General features: G+C 47.6%; 1 protein-coding gene and 1 non-coding gene across 2 annotated transcripts in view; one reads left to right on the top strand and one right to left on the bottom strand.

Annotated features, from left to right (window-relative positions):
- Positions 1-21,849, top strand: part of KCNK12 (potassium two pore domain channel subfamily K member 12) — a 52,378-nt gene that overhangs the window by 18,802 nt on the left and 11,727 nt on the right. The gene's annotated exons all lie outside the window — the stretch shown is intronic.
- LOC122442826 lies at positions 4,625-4,731 on the bottom strand. The gene has a single exon (XR_006269800.1). It is a non-coding gene; the product is annotated as a U6 spliceosomal RNA (small nuclear RNA).

Below are 21,849 nucleotides of genomic sequence, written 5' to 3'. Positions count from 1 at the left end.
GAACTGTGGTGTTGGAGAAAACTCTTGAGAGTCCCTTGGACTGCAAGGAGACCCAACAAGTTCATCCTAAAGGAAATCAGTCCTGAATATTCATTGGAAGGACTGATGCTGAAACTCCAATACTTTGGCCACCTAATGTGAAGAACTGACTCATTTGAAAAGACCCTGATGCTGGGAAAGATCGAAGGCGGGAGGAGAAGGGGACGACAGAGGATGAGGTGGCTGGATGGCATCACCGACTCGATGGACATGAGTTTGAGCAAACTCCAGGAGTTGGTGATGGACAGGGAAGCCTGGTGTGCTGCAGTTCATGGGGTTGCAAAGAGTCAGACACAACTGCTGCTGCTGCTAAGTCACTTCAGTCGTGTCCAACTCTGTGCGACCCCATAGATAGTAGCCCACCAGGCTCCCCTGTCCCTGGGATTCTCCAGGCAAGAACACTGGAGTGGGTTGCCATTTCCTTCTCCAATGCATGAAGGTGAAAAGTGAAAGTGAAGTCGCTCAGTCGTGTCTGACTCTTAGCGACCCCATGGACTGCAGCCCACCAGGCTGCTCCATCCATGGGATTTTCCAGACAAGAGTACTGGAGTGGGGTGCCATCACCTTCTCTGCAGACACGACTGAGCGACTGAACAACAGCAACAACATAGAAATCTAGGTTGAAGGGCTGTTTTGTTTTTTGTTTTTTTAATTTCAGCATTTAGAAGGTTGTTTCTTCACTTGCATAGTTTCTGACAAGAAGTCTGTGATTTTTCTCTTTGTTTATGTTTATGTAATGTGCCCTTTTCCCCTCTGGCTGTTTTTAAGATTTTCTCTTCATTCTTGATTTTCAGCAATTTGACTTTTTAAAATTGTTCACTTACTTATTTGGCCACACAGCTTGTGCAATGTTAATTCCCCGGCCAAGGATTCCCCAAACCCATGGCCCCTGCAGTGGAAGTATGGAGTCCTATCAACTGGACTGTCAGAAAATTCCCTTGGCAATTTGATTTTGATGTGCCTAAGCATAGTTTTCTGTATGTGTTTATCCTACTGTTGGCTTATTAAACTTCTTGGATCTGTGTGTTTATAAGTCTTGTTAACTTTGAAAATTTTTTGACCAAAATTTGTCAAATAGTCTTTTTTTACTCCCATTATCTCTTTTTTGGACTCCAATTACACATTTATTAGACTACCTGATACGGTTTCACAGGTAACTGAGGCTCTTGCTTTCTTTTTTGTTTTTTTTTCAGTCTTTCTTTTTTCTTCTCACTGCTTCATTTTGGATAGTTTTTATTGCTATGTCCAAGTTAAGTCTTTTTTTCTGCAGTGTCTAACCCAGTATTAATTCTATCCAGTGGAAATTTTCTTTCAAATATTATATTCTTTATCTCTAGAAATTCTGCTTAGTTCTTTTCCATTTTTTTCCCATTTCTCTCCTCATTAAGTTCATCTTTTCCTTCAAATTTTGAGCATATTCAATATGTTAATAATGGCTGTTTAAATGTCTTTGCTCATTCCCTAATCTCTGCCACTCTTGGGTCTGTTTATGTTAACAGGTTTTTCTCTTTGTGGATTACATGTTCCTTCTTCTTTGTATGTCTGATCCTTTTTTATTTTTTTATTTTTTTTCTGATCCTTTTTTATTAGAGACCAGAATATTGTGAGCTTTACGTTTTTGATGGTTGATTATGCTGTCCTCCTTTTAACAGGGGTAGACTCTGTTATGGCAGACAGTTAAGCTGCTTATGGGTAAGTTTGATCTTTTCTCAGCTTGTTTTTAAGCTTTTAAAAGTGAGGTCTAAAAGAGCCTTTTCTCTGGGACTAATTTAGCCACAGTGTTAGGGCATACTCTTTCTAGGGCTCTATGGAATTCCTCGTGTGTTTTTTGAAACCTCTTCACCCTAACTGATGGGAACTCAGGTGATTCCTGGCTCTATGAGAGCTCTGGGAATTATTTGGCTTACAGCTCTCTGGCAACTGTTCTTTCCTGGAAGTTGTTCACCACCACCCCCGCCCCATCTTGGTCTTGAGGAGCTTCACCCTATACCTGCACCGACTGTTATTCAGCCAAAGACTCAGGGGAACCCCACAGATTTCTGAAGCGCCTTCTCTTGGTAGTTCTTCCTCTCTGGTCTGCTACCCTGTAAGTCTGCCTTTTTTTTTTTTAAGTCTGCCATTTTTTTGAAGCTGCTTTGTCCTTCACTGAGACCGCTAGGTTCTGGATCCCTATTCCTTCTACTGCTATCTGCAAACTGCATCCAGGCAGAAAACCAGGGCAATCAAAGGTTTCACCCTGTTTGTTTCCCTCTCTCAGGGACCATAATCTTGTACTTACCTGTCTTCCAGGGCCTGAAAATAATTACTTCATAAATTTTGTCCAGTTTCTTAGTGGTTTATGTTGGGAAAGAAATATGGATCCAGTTATTCCCTCATGGCCTGAAGCAAAAGCCAGTGGTTAGATTCTGGATCTATTTTGAAGGTAGATTTGCTCATGGATCAGATATAGAGTATGAGATAAAGGAAAGAATCAGAAAGGACTCTAAGATTTTTGAACTGAACAACTGGAAGGATGGACTTGTCATTTACTGAGATAAGGAAAGATTTAATAGAACGAAGGAGAGGGTGGCTGGGAGAGAAAATAAAGAGCTCAGTTCTCAAAATATTTATTTTGAGATGTCTCTTGACTTCAAACTGGATGTCAGTCAGGCAGTTGGAACCAAGATGCAGATTTAGAACTTGTGAGTCTATGGACCACTGGTTCTTAACCCTGTCTGCAGCAATATTAACATCACTTAAGGGGCTTCCCTGGTTGTCCAGTGGCTAAGACTCCAGGCTCCCAATTACAGAAGGCCTCAGGTTCCATCCCTGGTCAGGGAACTAGATCCTACATGCTGCAACAAAGAGTTTGCATTTTGCAACTAAAGATCCTGCATGCCACAAAGAAAGATCAAAGATCCCACATGCCACAATTAAGACCTGGCATGGCCAAATAAATAAACATTTTTTTAAATCACTTAAGAAACTTAAAAAAAAAATCAATATTCAGACCTGACCTTAGGCCAATTCAGTCAGAATCACGGGGATCAGGCCTGGGAATTGGTACTTTTAGAAGTTCACCCGATGATTCCAGTGTACAGGCAGGGATGAGAACCACTCTTCTATAGTATTATTTAAAGCCCTATCAAATATCAACACGGACAGTGTTCTCAACCCTGACTGCATATTAAAATGATCTGGGGAGGACTTCCCTGGTGGTACGATGGATAAGAATCCATCTGGGACACGGGTTCAATCCCTGGTCTGACAAGATTCCACACGCCATGGAGCAACTCAGCCCGTGGGCCACAACTGCTGAGCCCATGTGCTCCTAGAGCCCATACTCCGCAACAAGGGAAGCCACCACAATGAGAAGCCTGCACCCTGCAACAGAGAGGAACCCCTACTCGCAGGGGGTGGTAACCCCTACCCCTAACAACTAGAGGAAGTCTGAGTGCAGCAACAAAGGCCCAGTGCAGACAAAAGAAACACATTTAAAAAAATTACCTCGGGAATTTTTGAAAGTCTTGATACCCCTCCCCCCACCCCACCCTCCACAGCCAATCCAACTGCATCATCCTCCCCAGGGGTGGGACTTAGAAATTCATATTTTGTTAAATTCCTCAGGTAATTTCAACATACAGCCACGGTCCTACAGTGTGCTCGTTGATACCCAGAAGAGAAGTGATCTGAAGACAAAGCCTTAGTGGTCTAGAAGATAAAGGTGGGACTGAGCTAGAGGGAGAGGTCCCAGGCTTATCTCAGATGTCCGAACTGTGGCTGCGCACTCACATTTAGGAATTAGAATCAACTCTGGCCGGTAGCTCAGCGGGCACAGGTGGGGCAGGTGGACTCAGGCGTCTCTTTAGGTCAGCGGGTGAGCAGCCAGTGTTATCTGTGTGGTGTTGCCCAGACCCACGTCTCCCCAGGGCTCTATGGGACGGTTCATCTTCCTCCCCTCCTTGGCTGTCGTCCTCTCTGAGCAGCACCTGCCTTCGCCAGTCACCCCTCTCTCCTGCTGGTCACCTTTCTGAAGTCTGTTGAAATTCCTCATCCACAGGAAATCTCTCTGCCCCTTCTCAGAGTTTGAGCCTTTATATCCCTTTACCTTTGTTTTAAGAGATTCTTAGGAGGGAAAGTAGATAAGATCAGGTGATGAGATGATCATTTTAAATCAGAAGTCTGCCATGCTTTTTAAGTGTGAGGACCACTTTAAAAGCTAGAGATATTTTTACAGAACCCGTCTGACAGAAGTCACATACACTTCCAATATCTATTCATTAATAGGGAAAATGGGCTTCCCTAGTGGTTCGGATGGTAAGGAATCTGCCTGCAAGGCAGGAGACCCAGATTCAATCCCTGGGTTGGGAAGATCCCCTGGAAAAGGAAATGGCAACCCACTCCAGTATTCTTGCCTGCAAGATTCCATGGACAGAGTAGCCTGGCGGGCTACAGTACATGGGGTCACAAAGAGTCGGACACAATTGAGTGACTACACTTTCAATAGGGAAAATACATGCTGACACACAAAGTCCTCTGAACTAATTCAATACCAGTTTTTTGGTTTTTTTTTTGGCTTCTAAAAGACTTTATTGGGGAAACGTACAAAAATATGGAACACTTCACGAATTTGCGTGTCATCCTTGCGCAGGGGCCATGCTAATCTTCTCTGTATCGTTCCAATTTTAGTATATGTGCTGCCGAAGCGAGCACTCAATACCAGTTTTAAATGCATCTTTTCACCATCATAAAATCATTTAATATGTTTGGAAACCAATAGCACAAATGTAGGAGAAACTTATGACAGCTAAGCTGCCTTTGCAATAACTGCAGTCATAGGTGTCCAAGCCGGGTGACTGGGCCCCATGGTTCTAGGCCCTGGGAAGCCATTGGAGGTTTTTGAATGAGGGGAGGGGCTGTTCCTGGAACCCTCAAGTGCTGCTACCTTTATAGCTTTTCCCTATCTGGTCTGGTCCATAGTTATCCCTTTCTCTTTCTGTCAAGTGGATTCCTCCCCCCAAAAGAGCACACAGAAAATGTGGGCTGGCCTCCTGAACAAATTATTTCCCCAAAGAAAACAAAAGGAGCTTAGAGAAATTCAGTCTGGGTTTTTTTTTACTCATTCTCCCACCTTTCTCTTCTCTATCCTTCCTTATACCCTATCTTTAGAAACTCTGTTCTTTGTTCTCTAATAGTACAAATGGTCAACATTTCAAAGCCCCATGCTAAGTGTTTCCCACACTTTATCTTACACAATCCTCATCACCTGCTGTGGAAGTGGGTACCATTCATACCCTCACTTTTCAGATGAGGAAACCAAGGCAAAGAGAAGTTCAATGGCTTTCTCAGATCAAAGAGCCAGTGAGTGACAGAACTGAGATTCTAAGCCAGGTGGCCCTGCGGCTTCTGCCATTTCACCCACCTCCCACCCTACCCCCCTGGATGGCAAAGTTGGTGCTCCTTGAATGATGAGGAATTTAGAGATATAAAGGATACTTAATAAGTGACTGAATTGGGGAAAGACATCGACAGGTATCCGAGCCTCCCAAAGGGCCCGTTCTCTGGTGGCAGCCTCCCTGGTTTCCTCCAGGGAACCTCCTTTAGTTTCAAGGCTCTACAAACTGGGCCCAGTCCCTCCAACCCCGAGAGGGGTTAAGGTTCTCCTTGCTGCACCCTCAGCTCTAGCCAAACTAGACCAGATACCATGTACTTCCAGGTCCTCATTATGTTACCTCTGCCCAGAATACCTTCCCCTATTCATCCCCCTGTACTTCCCCCTAATCCATGCCATGCAACATCCACTTCCTCTGCAGAGCCCACCCTGATAATGCAGGCTTCATGACCCTCTTTCTTAGCTTCTGCCTGTGGTCATCTGACCACCCACCCCTGACCCCTCACGGCCTTATCTATTCACAGATGTGTGACTTCCTACCCCACCATGCTGTTGGACCTTGACTTTAAAAAATTATGACAAAGTGAGTTGTCTATAATTCATTAAAATAATATATGCCAATTGGAACTCTTGAAAAAATCCTCACATTTTCACCATAAAATAGAATCACTACAAGTCTTTTTTTTTCTGGACAAAGATTTGGGGTCCTGAAAAAAATTGGGGGTCCTGCTTTTTATATACTGATATATAGTGACTTCCCTGATGGCTCAGTTGGTAAAGAACCAGCCTGCCAATTCAGGAGAGGCAGGTTTGATCCCTGGGTCAGGAAGATCCCCTGAAGAAGGTAATGGCAACCCACTCCAGTATTCTTGCCTGGGAAATCCCATGGACAGAGGAGCCTGGCAGGCTACAATCCACAGGGTCATTAAAAGTCAGACACAACTGAGTTGTGTGTGCATATAATGTAGGAATAAACTTTTCAAGCATTCCTGTTATTGGACACATAGTATTCCTTGGAGAGGATGAGCTATAGTTTGTCAGAAGCATGATTACATCCCCTCCCTCCACAACCTAGCCGGGGACCCTCAGGATGGCACTGCTGAAGACTCTCTGAGTGAGTAATTGGGTTGTCTGGTGGGTGGAAAGAAGGTGGGTTATGTTTGGTGCATGGTACATGTTAGCTACAGGGGTGGCATTAGGAGGCTGGAAAATTACAGAGAACTCATGCCGAGCCCACGTCTGCCAGCAAAGGGCATTTAAAACAGATCCCAGGAAATTATAGTTTTTGCAATCTATGAGTTACTCAAACAGGAAAGTACACGGGAGTGGTGTGTTTTAGTAAGAGCACAGAGAACAATGGGGCTAGCCATCTCTAGGGCCTGGGGAGGTAGGGTGTGAAAAACAAAGGCTTTCCTAGGTGCTGCTGTCCGTAATCAAGCCCTGCCTTTGAGAGCTGATACAGAGATGCGGGGCTTCCCTGAGCTATGTGGCCTTGAGGGACAGGCTGAGACCAGCTGAGAACTGATATGATGAGAATTCCTTTGGCCTGTGTTATCCCCGAGATGCCATGTATGTGTCGAGGGAGAGGAGGAGGGGTCAGGCAACAAAGATGGGGTTCAGGCATATCTGTGTGTCCGACATCAGGGTCAAGGTCTATCTCCTCTGAGACAGAGGACTCAGTCTGAAAAAAAGAGGTAAAATTGGTGGTGTCACGAATGTTTCTTGGCCTTTTGCTGCCACCAGGAGCAGACCCTGGGGACTCCACACCACATCTGGGGGAGCCTGCTCCCAGGAGGCTCCTTTATGAAAACAATCTATGCCCTGCTCCCATCAGTGGCACAAGAGCTATGAGAACTGAAGCTGGTGGATGATGCTGCACTTCTTGGCAGAGGGATGGGAAATAGGCTTTGAAAGAGGAAAACAAATATCATATATTAAGGCATATATATGGAATCTAGAAAAATAGTACTGATGAAACTATTCGCAGGATAAAAATAGAGACACAGACGTAGAATGTGGATTTGTGGACACATCAGGGGGGAAGAGAGGGAGGGACAAATTGAGAGGGTAGCATTGCAAATATACATTACCATGTATAACATAGATACCTAGCAGGAAGTTGCTATACAACACAGGGAACCCGGCCTGTGCTCTGTGACAACCTAGAGAGGTAGGGTGGGGGGTGGCTGAGAGAGAGGCTCAAGAGGGAGGGGAGATATATGCACTTCTGGCTGATTTGTGTTGTTGTATAGCAGGAATCAACACAACACTGTAAAACAATTATCCTCCAGTTAGGAAAAGAAGTGTTGAACATTCTTCTTCTGATCCCCAGAACCACAGCAGCAGGGGAAGAGGAAAGATGAGCCATTCCGCACTTGAGCCCAGCTTCCAGAAGACCAGTCCAGGGGCAGTGTCCAGAACCTCCTGACCATCCTTTCTCCCAAAGAGCCAACAGGGCACACACCTGGGGGGAATACACCCCATTGCCTTGTGGGGTATCTGTCCAGCCAGGGGCAGGTGTACCCAGTGGGCCAGCTGAGCTTCCTACAGGTTTCTGCTCTGAAAGCCCCAGATAGTCACAAGCCTGCAAGGAGAGCCACCCACCATGGGGTCACTGAGCCGAATTCTGACACCACCTCCACCACTTACTTGCCTTAGACCAGGCCTTTCTGAGCCTCAGATTGTGCATCTAAAAACTGGATAGTAGTCCCCCAATCATGGATGCTTAGGGGAAAAGGTACATAAATTCTGTGAAGATGACCTCTAAAACCATAAACCCCACAGAAGACTCGTAACGAAAATGACACAGTGCAGTGATAGGAACTTAAAAAAAAAAAAAAAAAGAGGTTGTCATCTGTGCTCTTATGGAGGGGTTGTGACTATTTGTGGTGGTGATGAGGCCCTGGCAGATCTTCTTTTCATAATTCCAGGGACACCTCTGCTCAAGTAAAGTTCCCATCTCAAATAATTCCTTTAAAGAGCACACATTCACATGTCATGTAGACTGACCCATGTACTTATCCACCAGAAAAAGTGTTTCCATAGCCAGCACTGAAAACCCATCAGCTCCTCCCTGTCTTTTCTTACGTGTCCCTGTGGTGCCCTGGCTTCCTGTAAGCTCAGATTTTCTGCAGCAGCAGCAGCGTCCCTCTGACTTCGGTGCTCTCACCTTACACTCCCCCTGAAGATCTCAAGGGTCCCAGTGCAGCAGTGGGTCTCAGTGGTCCCAGTTCTTGCAGATAAAACAAGCACCTGTGCAGTGTGGCCAGGGGTCCAACAGAAACCTCCTGTAGGCTCCTGGCAGGTTGCAGGACCCCAGAAGAGCCCAGGGTTGCTGGGACCCTCTCCCAAGAGACCACCCCTCAGGGCTCTCAGGAGAACAGGTGGCAAAGGCACTGCAGTTTATGAAGAGAAAAAAATAAACGAACCCTTCTTATTCTGTTCATTGAGTACCTACTAAGTACCTGGTATTGTGTTGAGTCTAAGTGAGGCTGGTGCAATGGGTAACTCACCTGACTGCAGATCAGAAGATTCTAAGTGAGATTAGCATCGTGACTTGCTTGCAAAGGCACCAGTCTTTGGTCTGGGAACGTTCTGGAGAGGTTGTGAGAAGCAGTCTGCATCCTCACAATTCACATGGGTGCCAGGTAGACTAGCTCTGGCCCGGGAGCCCGAGCCTGGTGTAGGGGCTAGGAGAGCCAGGCATCAGAGACAGCCTGAAGGGAGGAGGCAGCTCAGAAGCGTGGGGCCTGAGTGTGTGGGCCCTGCTGGAGGGACCCAGCGGGCCTGACGGAGGCAGCTGTTTCCTTGGCTGCCCTCAGATCCCCCAGGAGGTTATTGCCGTGGGTAGAAACAGTCCCCTGCAGTTAGCAGGATAAATATAAACACAGCCTCCTGATCAGTGCTCAGAAACTAAGCTTTGCATCTGAGCTCTCTGCAGCCTTGGCTACTGCAGAAAACAGAACAAGCTAGGGTACAGCAATGCAGGGCTGCTGCAGCCCAGCAAATGGGCTGTTAGCTGGCTCAGGCTGCCCAAACAAAGTGTCACAGGCTGGGTGGCTTAAACAGCAAAAATTACAGTTCTTAGGCTGGAGCTCTAAGATCAAGGTCATCGGCAGAATTGGTTTCTTTTGAGACCTCTCTCCTTGGCATAGAGATGGCAGCCTTTTCACTGTGTCCTCACATGGTCTTCCCTTGGTGTCTGTGTCCTAATCGCCTCACATAAGGACACCAGTCGTACTGGATAGTGTTGTTGTTCGGTCCCCACGTCATGTCGGACTCTTTGTGACCCCATGGACTGCAGTGTGCCTGGCTTCTCTGTCCTCCACTATCTCCCGGTGTTTGCTCAAGTTCATGTCCATTGAGTCAGTGATGCTGTCTAACCATCTCATCCTCCGCATGTTGGATTAGAGTCTACTTATATGACCTCATTTTACCTTATTTACCTTTCTAAAGGCCCTATCAACAAACACAATCACATTCTGAGACACTGGAGCCTTCAACATATGAAATTTTGGGGAGACAAGAGGTCACTGTGGCCATCCCCCTGCCTTTAGACTGAAACATCTTAGGACCCTCCTGTGTGACAGAGAGTTGGTCTGTATTTTAGAGACCACCTTAGAGAAAGAGATCCCATGTGTTTGGTGGGGTTACCCTAGTGATTCAGCTGGTAAAGAATCCACCTGCAGTGTGGGAGACCTGAGCTCAATCCCTGGGTTGGGAAGATTCCTCTGGAGAAGGGAAAGGCTACACACTCCAGTATTCTGGCCTAGAGATTCCATGGACTATTTAGTCTATGGGATTGCAAATAGTCCAACACGACTGAGCAACTTTCACTTTCACTTTTCACTGTGACTTAGACACTTCTGAAAATTGCTGTTGCTTATTGTATATGACTAAAAGCCAGCTTAAAATTTCACACAGGACTTGAACAAATTTGAGTGATAAAACTAGAATAAGCTGAACTGTACTCTCTAAGAGGGCAGCACTGTGTCCTAGCCTGGTGCTTGCTTTATAGCAGGTGCTCAGCAGATCTTGTGGACAGGAAGAAGGGGACAGGTGGGTGGGGAGGAAGGGAACTAAAAATAATTAAGAATTGATGAGAGATGTACCACATGCTAGACACCTACAGCAACTGATCACTGCACCGGCTCTATCAAGAGGCAAACTGTGCTCAGGGTTCACTAAAAGGGAGCAAGTAGACGAGTGCCTCTAGGAAGCCAACACTTTAGATCCTGAATTCAAGGAGAAATGAATCTCACAAGTCTTTAAATAAGGGACGTGGGCAAATGATATTTTTTTCTGTGGTTTTGCAAAAGATACAGACATGGTCTTCAAAAGGATGTTCCCACCATCCCTTCCCAAAGGCATGAGGCAAAACATTAAATAACAGGGAATGCATTTCTGTGGGGAGTGGGATACTGTGGTCCATGGTGGCTATTTTCTGATAACCTGACTTATACAGAAATGGCATTTGGAGTTCCCACAAGAGGGGACTTACTGTGTTAGGTCTCTGCACTATCATTCAAGCCCCTCATGGGGTAATTGTACCCTCCCACACCCCAGGCCAGATACAGAGCCCTTTGGCACAGCAAGCCCCTCATGGCTGGCACAGAGCAGGCCCTTCATGGTGTTATAGAAGTGAGTGACCAGGTGAGTGCGTGCGTGAGGGACTGCTGTGGTCTGAGTGTTTGTGCCCCCTCCCCCATTTGTATGTTAAAACCTAACCCCCAAGGTGTTGTTATTAGGAGGTGGGGACTTTGGGAACTTGATCAGCTCATGAGGGCAGGGCCCTTATGACCAGGATTAGTGCTCTTATAAAAGAAGCCCAAGAGAGCTCCCTGGCCCGTTCTGCCATGCAAGGACACAGCAAAACTCTGCTGTCAGTGAACCAGAAAGAGGGGTCTCACCAGACCTGAACCTGCCAGTGGCTTGATCTTGGACGTTCAGCCTCCAGAACTGTCGGATATCAGTATCTGTGTTTATAAGCCGTCCACTGTGTGGAATCGTGTTATAGAAGCCCAAGGGGACCAAGACAGGGAGTAAATGCCTTAGAAGCAAGATCCAGCAACGGACATGCAGTTGTGAAAATTTAGGCCCATCATTCGTACTTTCTCCCAGACAGAGGTCTGCCCAGGTCAGTCTTCCCCCTTCTTTGCCCTCTGCAGGGTGTGTAACCTTAATAATGAGCATATTTACTGAGTGTTCACTCTGTGCCAAGCACTCCGCTGCCCTCGGGAGCCACCCCATGGAATCCTTGTGGCTGTCCTGTGAGGTAATACTGTCTTCACTCCATAGATGAGGACATGGACACATGGCCAGGAGCTCTGCGTGGGCACCGATCACGAAGTACAGCCCAGATCTCTGACTCCAAGGCCAGGGATTTTAACCACTGTGCTTGGATACCTTAGCAATTGACTCAGCCTCCCTGTCTTAGTCTGTTCGGGCTGCTATAACAAATATGCCACCGACTAAGCAGTTTAAACAGTATTTCTTTCTCACAGTTCTGGAGGCTCGCAAGTCCAAAATCAAGGTGCTGGCAGATTCGGTGTCTGGTGAGGGGCCAATCCCTAGCTTCCAGATGGCCGCCATCTCGCTGTGTCCTCACATGGCGTAAAGAGAGATAAAGAGGGATCTCGGGGCCCCTCTTATGAGGGCACTTATCCCATGCATAAGGGCTCCACCCTCATCTGATCTCCTTTTGAAGGCCCCACCTCCTAGTACTGTCACATTAGAGGTTAGGATTTCAATCTGTGAAATTTGGTGGGTGGAAACAGACATTCAGTCCATAGCACTCCCTGAGGTAAGTAAGTGAAGTGCCTGTCTTGGCCTTGGCCTTCCTAGGTGTGGGTGTCCCAGCTTTCCTCATATGCTGCTTCAAAGGCCTTCATTCATTTCTTCCCTCTTCAGCACCTCGACAGCCCCTTGCAGTTTGGCATTCATGAGGTTGTCTCCCTCCCCTCACACCTACAGCCAGCTTCCTCATAGTTGCCAAAGCCCAGGGGAACTGTTAGGAAGTTTCTGAGCACCCCTTCATTCCTGCTTCCTCCTCTACTTTCCATGCCTTCTGCCAAGTCTTCCTCCTCCCTTTGGCCTCTGTTCCTTAGTTCCCTTTGGGCTACTGTCCTGCTCTGGACAACCCCCCACCCTTTGATACCTCTGAACTGGACTCTTTGACCTGCCACTTCAGACATCCTCATCACAGCAACCAGAGAAACTGGCCTTTTCTTTTAAAACTGTCATGTAAAATTTTTAGTAGACAAACATTGATTGAGCACATATTAACACTGTACTCAAAATATAAACTGATATGCCCTCAACTATTTCCCTTGTTATAACTGAAAGATTATAGGCTTGAGAGATGAGGTTGAGAGACAGGAGACAGGCTCAGACTCGAGGGAGTCACATGCCATTTATGTCACATTATCTCTCATGGATTCAATTTCCTCATCTATAAAATGAGACAGTGATGACATTCTTTCCTGGGTTATCGTGATGACCGAATGAGATAAGACATAAAAATTTGCTCTATACACTGTTCCAGAGATATTAAAAAATGTTGATGGTTATTCTTAACATCTTAATACCTTCTAAAATGGCAGGAGGTTCTGCTCATAGAGAAAAAAATTTTATTCAGCATCTCAGATGTCCCTTGGAATCTAGTTGAAAATTTATTGCATTTCTTCCTCTTTTTATAAAACCACTTGTTTACCTCTTTGTCCCTCATGTTAAAGTCAGATGAGGGACTTCCCTGGTGGTCCAGTGGCTAAGACTCCATACTGCCCACGCAGGGGGCCCAGATTTGATCCCTGGTCAGGGAATTAGAGCCCACATGCCACAACTAAAGATCTTGCATCCTGCAATTAAGATCCAGTATAGCCAACTAAATGAATATTCAAAAAAAATAATAAAAATAAAATGAGAGTAATAGGTTTTTTTTCATATTCTGGGGCATTTACGTAACTGAAACTTTGTCCTGAGTGTGTCCATAAGAGATTTGCTGACCAATCTCTTTGTCCTGTGTTTCCTTTATTTTTCCCTCTTCCTTTCTCCCCTACCTCCATCTCCTTGCCTCTGGCTGTTGATTGGCCTGGAACAGCCTTACTGTAGATGTCACCTCCTTGCAGTTCTTCATTAGATGTTACTTCCTCAATGAGGCCTGTGCTGACCTACCCCACTTAGTACCACAAACCACCTCCTCCCTCCCCCAGGCTCTCTCCACCCACTCAGCCAACTCTTTTCTTCTTCTTTCCATAACACTGCCACTTTCTAGTATACCATGCAGTTTACTTGCACAATATGCTCACAGTTTATTATCCATATTCCATGCTGAAATGTAAGCCTTGTGAGGACAGGGTGCTTTGTCTGTCTGGATCACTTATAAAGCCTAAGGGCCTGGTAGATAATGGGCCCTCAGTCACTACTTGTTGACTGAATGAAAACCTCCTTCATGGGCTCCTCTTCTGCCCCTTCTCCAGGGGCCCCCATTCTCATACTGTACATGCTTCCTGGGAAGTCTTATCCATATGACCCTTGAACAGATGTTCCAACCCAGACCTCCAAGACTGTCTCCCATTGCCTCCACCTGCTTGGGTAACGCATCTTTATTGCTTCTCCAGGAAGCCCACTCAGATCTTTTCTTTTGTCTCCTGGCATCCCATGATGTCTCCGATGTTGTTATTTTTATAAGGTATCATGGTTATTTTCTTGAAAATGTAGGTCTTATTCATTTTTATTTATAATTAAAAAAAAACAGTGCTTGTTGGGAAAAAAGTTATGGTTTCAAAAGTAGCCATACTTTTGAACCACATTTGTACCACAAGGAAATATGAAATATTTATAAAAGCAATGCAGGAGACTGGGGTTTGATCCCTGGGTCAAGAAGATTCCCTGGAGAAGGAAATGGCAACCCACTCCAGTATGCTTGCCTGGGAAATCCCATGCACAGAGGAGTCGGGTGGGCTATAGTCCACAGGGTCACAAGAGTCAGACACAACTTAGTGACTAAACCACCATTACAGAAGAAAACCGGAAATAAAAATCACCCATATTTTCACAATCTAGAGGTATATTTCACCTATGTAATTAAATACATGTGTGGACACACATGCATACATATATATAGCCAATATATTGGGAAACTTGGAAGGAATTAATTTTAAAAAAGAAATAGCATCTATGGAACACTAAGAGCAGAACTATTTTGAGAAAGACAAAGGCAACCTCTGAGTCAGGAGCCAACCTGGAACTCGCAGCTGGGCAACAAGGTGTGGGGATGGGGTTTGGACCTTGAACGTAAGCACTTTCCCAGGACATCTACAGCCGCCAAGGCCACCTTGTGACTCAGGTGGAGTGAGATTAAAAGTCAGACCACTCACCAACATCATGTCTGAACACAGATCAACAACATCATCCAAACCACAGAAATGACCAAACACCCCTATCAGATTAACGTGAGCAACTGCTATTTCTTTATCAGTCACAGCTTTGGCTTTCCTCCATTATTTCCCCCTTCTAGGTAACAATTATTAAGATACTCAAGCCTAGAATTATCCTCTGTTTCCTGATTTGGTGGCATCTAGTTCAGAGCAAAGCCCTGCTTTCTTGAGTCCTTCCCTAGTCACTTGACCCAAGGCCAAATCCTAAATGAGTCCCCCAGGTCCCCATGATAGACAGTGTCTTTTGTTACCATGAGTCAATAGATTCCATTTTGTTGAACTGCAGGTGTGTTCCTGGTGACCTTTAGCAGCAGGGTATGGGCAATATTGTACATCTGAGTATTCTTCCCCACCCCCATGCCTGGCACACAGCAGGTCTCAAAAACATGTTGGGTAGATTAACTAAAATGAAGATGGAAATCACATTTCTGGTATAGAACCTACTGGTGGTCACCAGACAAACTGCAGTTTCTGTCCCTGCATTATGAAGGATGAGAAGAAACCTAAGACATGGACCACTTCCTCATTGGCAAGGCAACACAGAAACACACAAGATGAAATAATACTCCAGGACCGTAGTCAGTAGTACAGAGGCCATCGTGAGCAGCACATAATTAAATGCCTGATGAGCTCTAAGTGCTACCAGGTGATGAATGGGATTCAGGTAGGTGAACAGAAAAGGAAAGAAATTATTGCAAACTTTCAAAGATGGGAAACAGTTTGCACAAAGGCACGAAGGAGGGAGTGTTCATGGTATGCTTGCTAGACACGAGCTTCTTTCAGGCTGGGATTCTGCCCTCCTTGCTCACCTCATATCCCCATGATGTGGTGTCCATTATGAAGCAAGATTTTAGTAATTACCTGGTAAATGAAAATGTGTGTGTATGGATCAGTGAGGGGACCTGTGACCCTGAAGAAGAAGGTTCAAAGAGAGATGATGCTAGAAAAGTTAAATGGGGCCTTGAATCTAAGCCTAAGAAATTCTGGATCTTCCTGTCCCTTGGGAGTTTGTTGCAATGTAAGCAGGAGAGAGATCTGGGCAGAGCTGTGCTTCAGTGCATTGGGTCTGGGACAAAGTTCAGAATGACCGGGACAGAGAATATTTCCAGAAAACCAGGAGTCTGGTCCCAAGTCATCAGGCCCTCTCTGTGCAAATGGGGCAAGGGGGTTAAAACAAAGTGATGAGGAAGGAAAGTGGAATTTGGAGTCGGCGGGCCTGAGTTGGAATTTCTGTGATCTTCAGCAAGGTCCTCAACGCCTCTGTGCCCCGGCCCCTGTCTCTCGTTGCTTGGGATCTGGTACAGATTCCTGCCATAGGTCCAGGGCAGGCATTTTGGCCACAGTCAGTCCTCCTGCATGGTATGATTGTTTGCATGTTTCAAAGCAAACTCACAGCCACAATCTCTGAACCAAAGGCTGAGTCAGGCCTTAAGAGGCAGAATGGAAAGAGTTGTGAATGTGGGGCTTGAGGCCTGAGTGCTGGGGGTGTTCTTTCAGGCACTATTTTACTTCTCTGAGCCCTGGTTTCCACACTTGAATAATAACCAGAAGTCACACACTCCCCCAGCACACCCAGGAGCTGCTCTGGGGACGTATCTGTGATAGCACCAGCAGAGTGCGGGGCACAGAGTAGGCTCCAGACATCCTCCGCTGCACCCTGCCTTCCTGTGAGCCAGGGATCAGCCTCCCTTCCCTGCGGGGCAGCCGAGAGCCGAATGTGCAGCTGGGATGGCCCCCACCCCATCTGGAGAAGGAGGCACCCCTCCCTACTTAGCCTCAGTGCAGGGGCCACAGGTTTGGGCCCTCCTGACCCAGCCAGGCCCTAACAGAGATGTTCACGCTGATTTACCAGCCTGAGGCAAGGGGCCATGTCAGCGGGCCAGCGCGGCATACCCACGGCTCCCCGGGGACCCGCTCTACTGTACACGGCAGCTGGACCTGGCTGCAGCTTCAAGTGCAGTTTGCTTTTCTCATGGTTTCTTGGCTTGTTTCCTCCTCTGGAGCAGCCAGGCAGACTGCCTTCTGTGAGGAGAGGTGTGGGGAGGTGGCCAGGTTTGGGGAACCAGAGTCAGCGAGATGGTTTCAGAGCCCCGAGAAGCAGCCCCTTCCTCGTGTCTCCCCTCAGCCTGGGGGCAAAGGCCCCCCTCAAATGTGGCTTGTGGCTGCATGGGCGGGGAGGAGGATGTGCTTCTCCAGATGAATAAAAACTGAATTAACTGAGAGGAGCTGGAACTGTGTGCGTGAGAGGACAGTTTGACAGGAACTAACACTGCTGCTGCTGTTGCTAAGTCGCTCAGTCATGTCCGACTCTTCGCGACCCCATGGACTGCAGCCTACCGGGCTCCTCCATCCATGGGATTTTCCAGGCAAGAGTACTGGAGTGGGTTGCCATTGCCTTCTCTGGGAACTACCACAGGTTCCCTTTAAAAAAGAATCTTCTCTCTCAACTAGGATTGTAGGTGAAGTGTGATTCAGTTGACAGTGTATGGACACTTCTGGGTTGAGGGACCTGCCTTCTCCCCACAGTGGGTCTACTCGCCCTTCTGAGGGGTGGCCTGTGCCTCTCCACAGCCCTGCGTGGGGACCCTGAGGTTTGGGGGAGCAAGGCTGGGGTTGCGTGGGCTTCAGGGCTTTCCTCACCTCTTGCCCCACCTCCGGCTGTTGTTAGCCAGACTTTTGTCGCATCAGGGACTGTCCCTGCCTTCCCTGGCCTTGGAGTCAGTCTTCTCCCGCAGTTCTGGGCTGAGGCTAAATTCTGGGCTCTGCTCTTTTTGTGGTGGGCAGGAGGGGCGGTGAGCTCATCCCTGAAGAGGATTAGTCATCAGAGAGACAGGGACAGATCTAGGGGGGCAGGACAGAGGACGGGCTCTATGTAAATGAGTCATCTTCCCTCCAGCTCCGAGGCCCCAGCTTGACAGCTGCTCCCCAGGAGAGGTTGTTAAGCGGGAGCGTCCCGGAGGCAGGCGTAGTTAACCGGCTTTTAATAACTCATTTTGCGGAATGATTTTTGGTGAGGAGAGAAAAACCTTAATCCCACAGATGAAGCGCATGGTGGGGGCAGGTTCAGTTAGCCCCATGGGCAAGGAAAACAGCACTGAGATTCAAAGCCGATTCTTGGGGTCACATGTCCATCACTCCCAGATTACCAAAACTTTTCTAATGTTAAAAATCCCTGACCTGCAGCCTGTGGGGTTCAGACTACTTTTTTAAGCCCCAGGCCCTCTCAGCCATCCCCACACACCCCTTAAAGATCATCCCAAAGGCCCCCAAAGAACAAGCAAAAGCGAACAGGAGAGTGAGAGGGCCCGCTTTCTCCACAGGGCTTGTGTGCTTCTGTGTTGCCTCTCTGGACTGAGTCAGGGAGCTAGTGGTAAAGAACCTGCCTGCCAATGCAGGAGACGTAAGAGATGGGGTCGGGATCCCTGGGTCAGGAAGATCCCCTGGAGAAGGGCATGGCAACTCACTCCAGTATTCTTGCCTGGAGAAAGCCGAGGGACAGACGGGTCTGGCATGGTCCGTGGGGCCGCAAAGAGTCAGACACGACGGAGCGGCTCAGCACACGCACACAGGGAGCTTCTGGCGTGAGGCCAGCCCCAGCCCCGCTGTGGCGCCGAGCCCTCAGGGAGCCTCCCATCTGGTTTACAATTGAGACAAATCCTCAAGTACTAGTGGGCTTCTCTGGTGGCTCAGCTGGTGAAGAACCCGTCTGCCAATACAGAAGACACAAGAGACACAGGGTCAATCCCTGTGGTTGGGAAGATCCCCTGGAGGATGAAATGGTAACCCACTTCAGTATTCTTGCCTGGGAAATACCACAGACAGAGGAACCTGGCAGGCGACAGTCCATGAGGTTGCAAAGAGAGACACGAGTGAGCACGCACGCACGCACACACATGCACCCAAGTACCGGCAAACACCGCGCCCAGAGTGTCAGCTTTTCCACCACAGGCCCACTTTCCAGTATCAACCCCCTCCCCCCACTAACACATATGATTTCAGGATTGGAAAAGGTGGTGTCTCCCCCCCAGCAAGGGGACCAGAGCCTGAAGCCAGCCCAGAGGGGATGTTCCACTCACCCAGGATGGCTGAGGACACGGAAGCCCGGTGAAGTGAAGGGACTCCAAGTTAGTGGTGGAGTCGTCTTGGGTGTGTGTACGGGGGCTTTTCCTTGCTGCTGAAATGCCTAGTCGTAGTTCACCGGGCCCTGCTCCACCTGCGGCTCATCAGCTGTGATGTGAGGGCCAGCCTCGCCCGTGTGTTTCCCAGTTAAGCTTGCAGCTTCTTGAGCGCCTGCCACATTCTAGGCACTGTGGGAGGCACGAGGGAACCACCTCCTCATCCACTCTTCACAGCAACCTCACGAGGTAGGCGGTCATCAGGCGACTTTTAGAGGGAGAATAACGTGTCCCCGTCGGCCCATTAGTGAGTAGAGGCGCCAGAGCTTGATGCCACAGCCCCTGCCCTCAGCTCTCCAAGAAAGCCAATGTTGGCCCTTCCTAAGCCTGCAGGAAGGGAGGCTCACTGAGCTTGATGTTTCCAGAGTTTGTGAGTTTCTACTGTACACACACCCAAGACGACTCCACCAATAACTTGTCCCTTCACCTCATGGGGCCACTGTGACCTCAGCTGTCCCAAGTGAGTGTCAACATCCCCTTTGGGCTGGCTTCAGGCTCTGGTCTTCACGCTGGGGGGAGGCATCACCTTCTCCAAAGCCGAAATCGAGTGTGTCAGAGTTTGTGAGTTTCTGTTGTACAAGGCCAGACATGTTGCTGGATGCCACGCCCAGATGATGGAGAAGCTTCTAGAGGTGTCAGGTGACACTCTCACTGCCACAGAGCTCCTGCAAGTTCAGCCTGAGAATAAGGTGGACAGGAGGGTCCCCAGCCTTGCCCTCCTCCTTCTGCCTCAGGGTCACTCACTCCATCAGCAAGAGTTGCTGAACGCTGTCTGTGGGCTGGATACCAAGCTGCACATGGGAGCCAGCCAGGCTGGACCCAGCCCTTTACCCTGGCCCTGTGCACACCACTTTCCCAGCAGGGCACACCATATCTCTAACTTCCTCCTTCTCAAAGTCCCATCCACACTTTAAGACTAAACATGAATACCTCTTCCTCCATAAGACTCTCAGTCACTGCAAGAGAACACAGCCCTGACCTAAGCAGCTCTGGGGACTAATTTAAATTTCCCAGGAGATTCCACTTTGAAGCCAGAGTTAAGAACTGCTGCTCTAGCCAAAAGCAGCCTACGTCTCTTTTGTCTGAACTCTCGTGCATTTGACTCTCTCTTAGCGCATCACAAAGTCCTTTCTCTAGTTTCGCACTGGGCTCTGCCACTTGCTTGCTCTGTGATCTGTGCAAGTTATTTAACCTAAGTGCCTTTATTAAGTGTGACTCAGTTTACTAATCTCACAAACGGGAATGATAATAATTCCCACTGTAGTTCATCAAATCTAAGACACCATCAATTATAGATGCACCAATAATGTATGCCATTAAGAATTTTGAATGCTGCCAAATACACTAAGTCATTGATTATAAGGTGCATCCTGATTTCAGGGGTGTTAAAACTTGAGGGAAAAAAATCTATGACTTAGGATGAATGACACCCTGTGTCTCACTGAATTGTGAGAATGGATGCATTGATTTACATGAAGCTTTGGCATAGTGCTTGGAAAAAGTGAGGGCACAATACATATCAGCTATTATGTGATAATATAATTATCACATATTCCATGTTTCCACTCCTCATTAAATGCTTTAATAACTTCTTCCAGCCTTCCTTTCATTCTCAACCCTCCCAGAAGGTTTGGCCAGGCTGCTCGGCTGTCCTCCTCAGGAAAGGGACTTGGAGAAGGATGACATGGGCAGCCTCAAGGTTCCAGACCTGGGGCTTATGTGAGTCTTAACTGAAGTCTCACCTCTCAAGTGCCCAGCCCGCCTCCATAGAGCATGGCCCTGTACTTCCTGCCTTCTCCCCAAGTCAGTGTCAGCTCCAACCACAGAGCCGCCTGAAGGCTGCTCCAGCCTCTGCCCCACAGCCCACCCCACATCTCCCACTGTTTCCTGTTTGGAGAGGCAGAGGTGCTGGAAGACCCAGCTGCTGGCCTGGCCTTGGGCAAGGCCCAGCTCTGTGTGAGCTTTAGGCCCCTTGAGTGTTAAAGTGAGCCTGTTACCCCTCCTCCAGCAGTCAGGAAGGATCCCAAGAGAGGGGGGTGTTGGGAGATGCTTCCCAGAGGAGTGTGCCCAGCAGACAAGTAGGCCATGGGTAGGGCTGCCAGATTTAGCAGATAAAAATACAGAACTCCCAGTTAAATATGAATTTCAGAAACACAACGAATCTTTTTTTTTTTTAAGTGTAAATATGGCCCATGCAATGTTTGGGATGTTCTTACACTAAAAAGTTCATTTGTTTATCTGAAATTCAGGTTTATCTGGGAGATCTATATTTTATCTGATGAGTCCAAATGGGTCCTTTCCCCTCCTCTGCCCACTGCCCCCCTGACCTCAGCTTTCTCACTGTCCCTGACATTTAACTCTCATCCTTGAGAGGTTCTTGAAATTTTTATTTTCAGTTATTGAATCAGCAAATAACTATCACTGCCTAATTTATTTATGATTCCCTTGTCCACTGTGAAGAATAGAAAGAAGACTTTATTAAGCGCTTATTAATGTGCTAGGCAAGGGCTTCTGCAGTGGCTGAGCAGTAAAGAATCTGCCTACAATGCAGGAGACACAGGAGACACCGGTTCGATCCCTGGGTCGGGAAGATCCCTTGGAAGAGGGCGTGGCAACTGGCTCCAGTATTCTTGCCTGGAGAACCCCATGGACAGAGGAGCCTGGTGGGCTTCAGCCAAGAGTCGGACACAGCTGAAACGGCTGAGCACCGCATAGCACAATACGCTAGGCAGGCACTATCCTAAGAGTTTTAGATGTATTGACTCAGTTTAGTACAGAAAATGGAGGCACAGAAAGGTTAATTAATTTGCTCAAAGACAAATCCTAG

Source organism: Cervus canadensis, chromosome 5 (genome assembly GCF_019320065.1).
Source record: "Cervus canadensis isolate Bull #8, Minnesota chromosome 5, ASM1932006v1, whole genome shotgun sequence".
Taxonomy (NCBI): Eukaryota; Metazoa; Chordata; class Mammalia; order Artiodactyla; family Cervidae; genus Cervus; species Cervus canadensis.
This window is presented reverse-complemented; position numbering and strand designations above follow the sequence as displayed.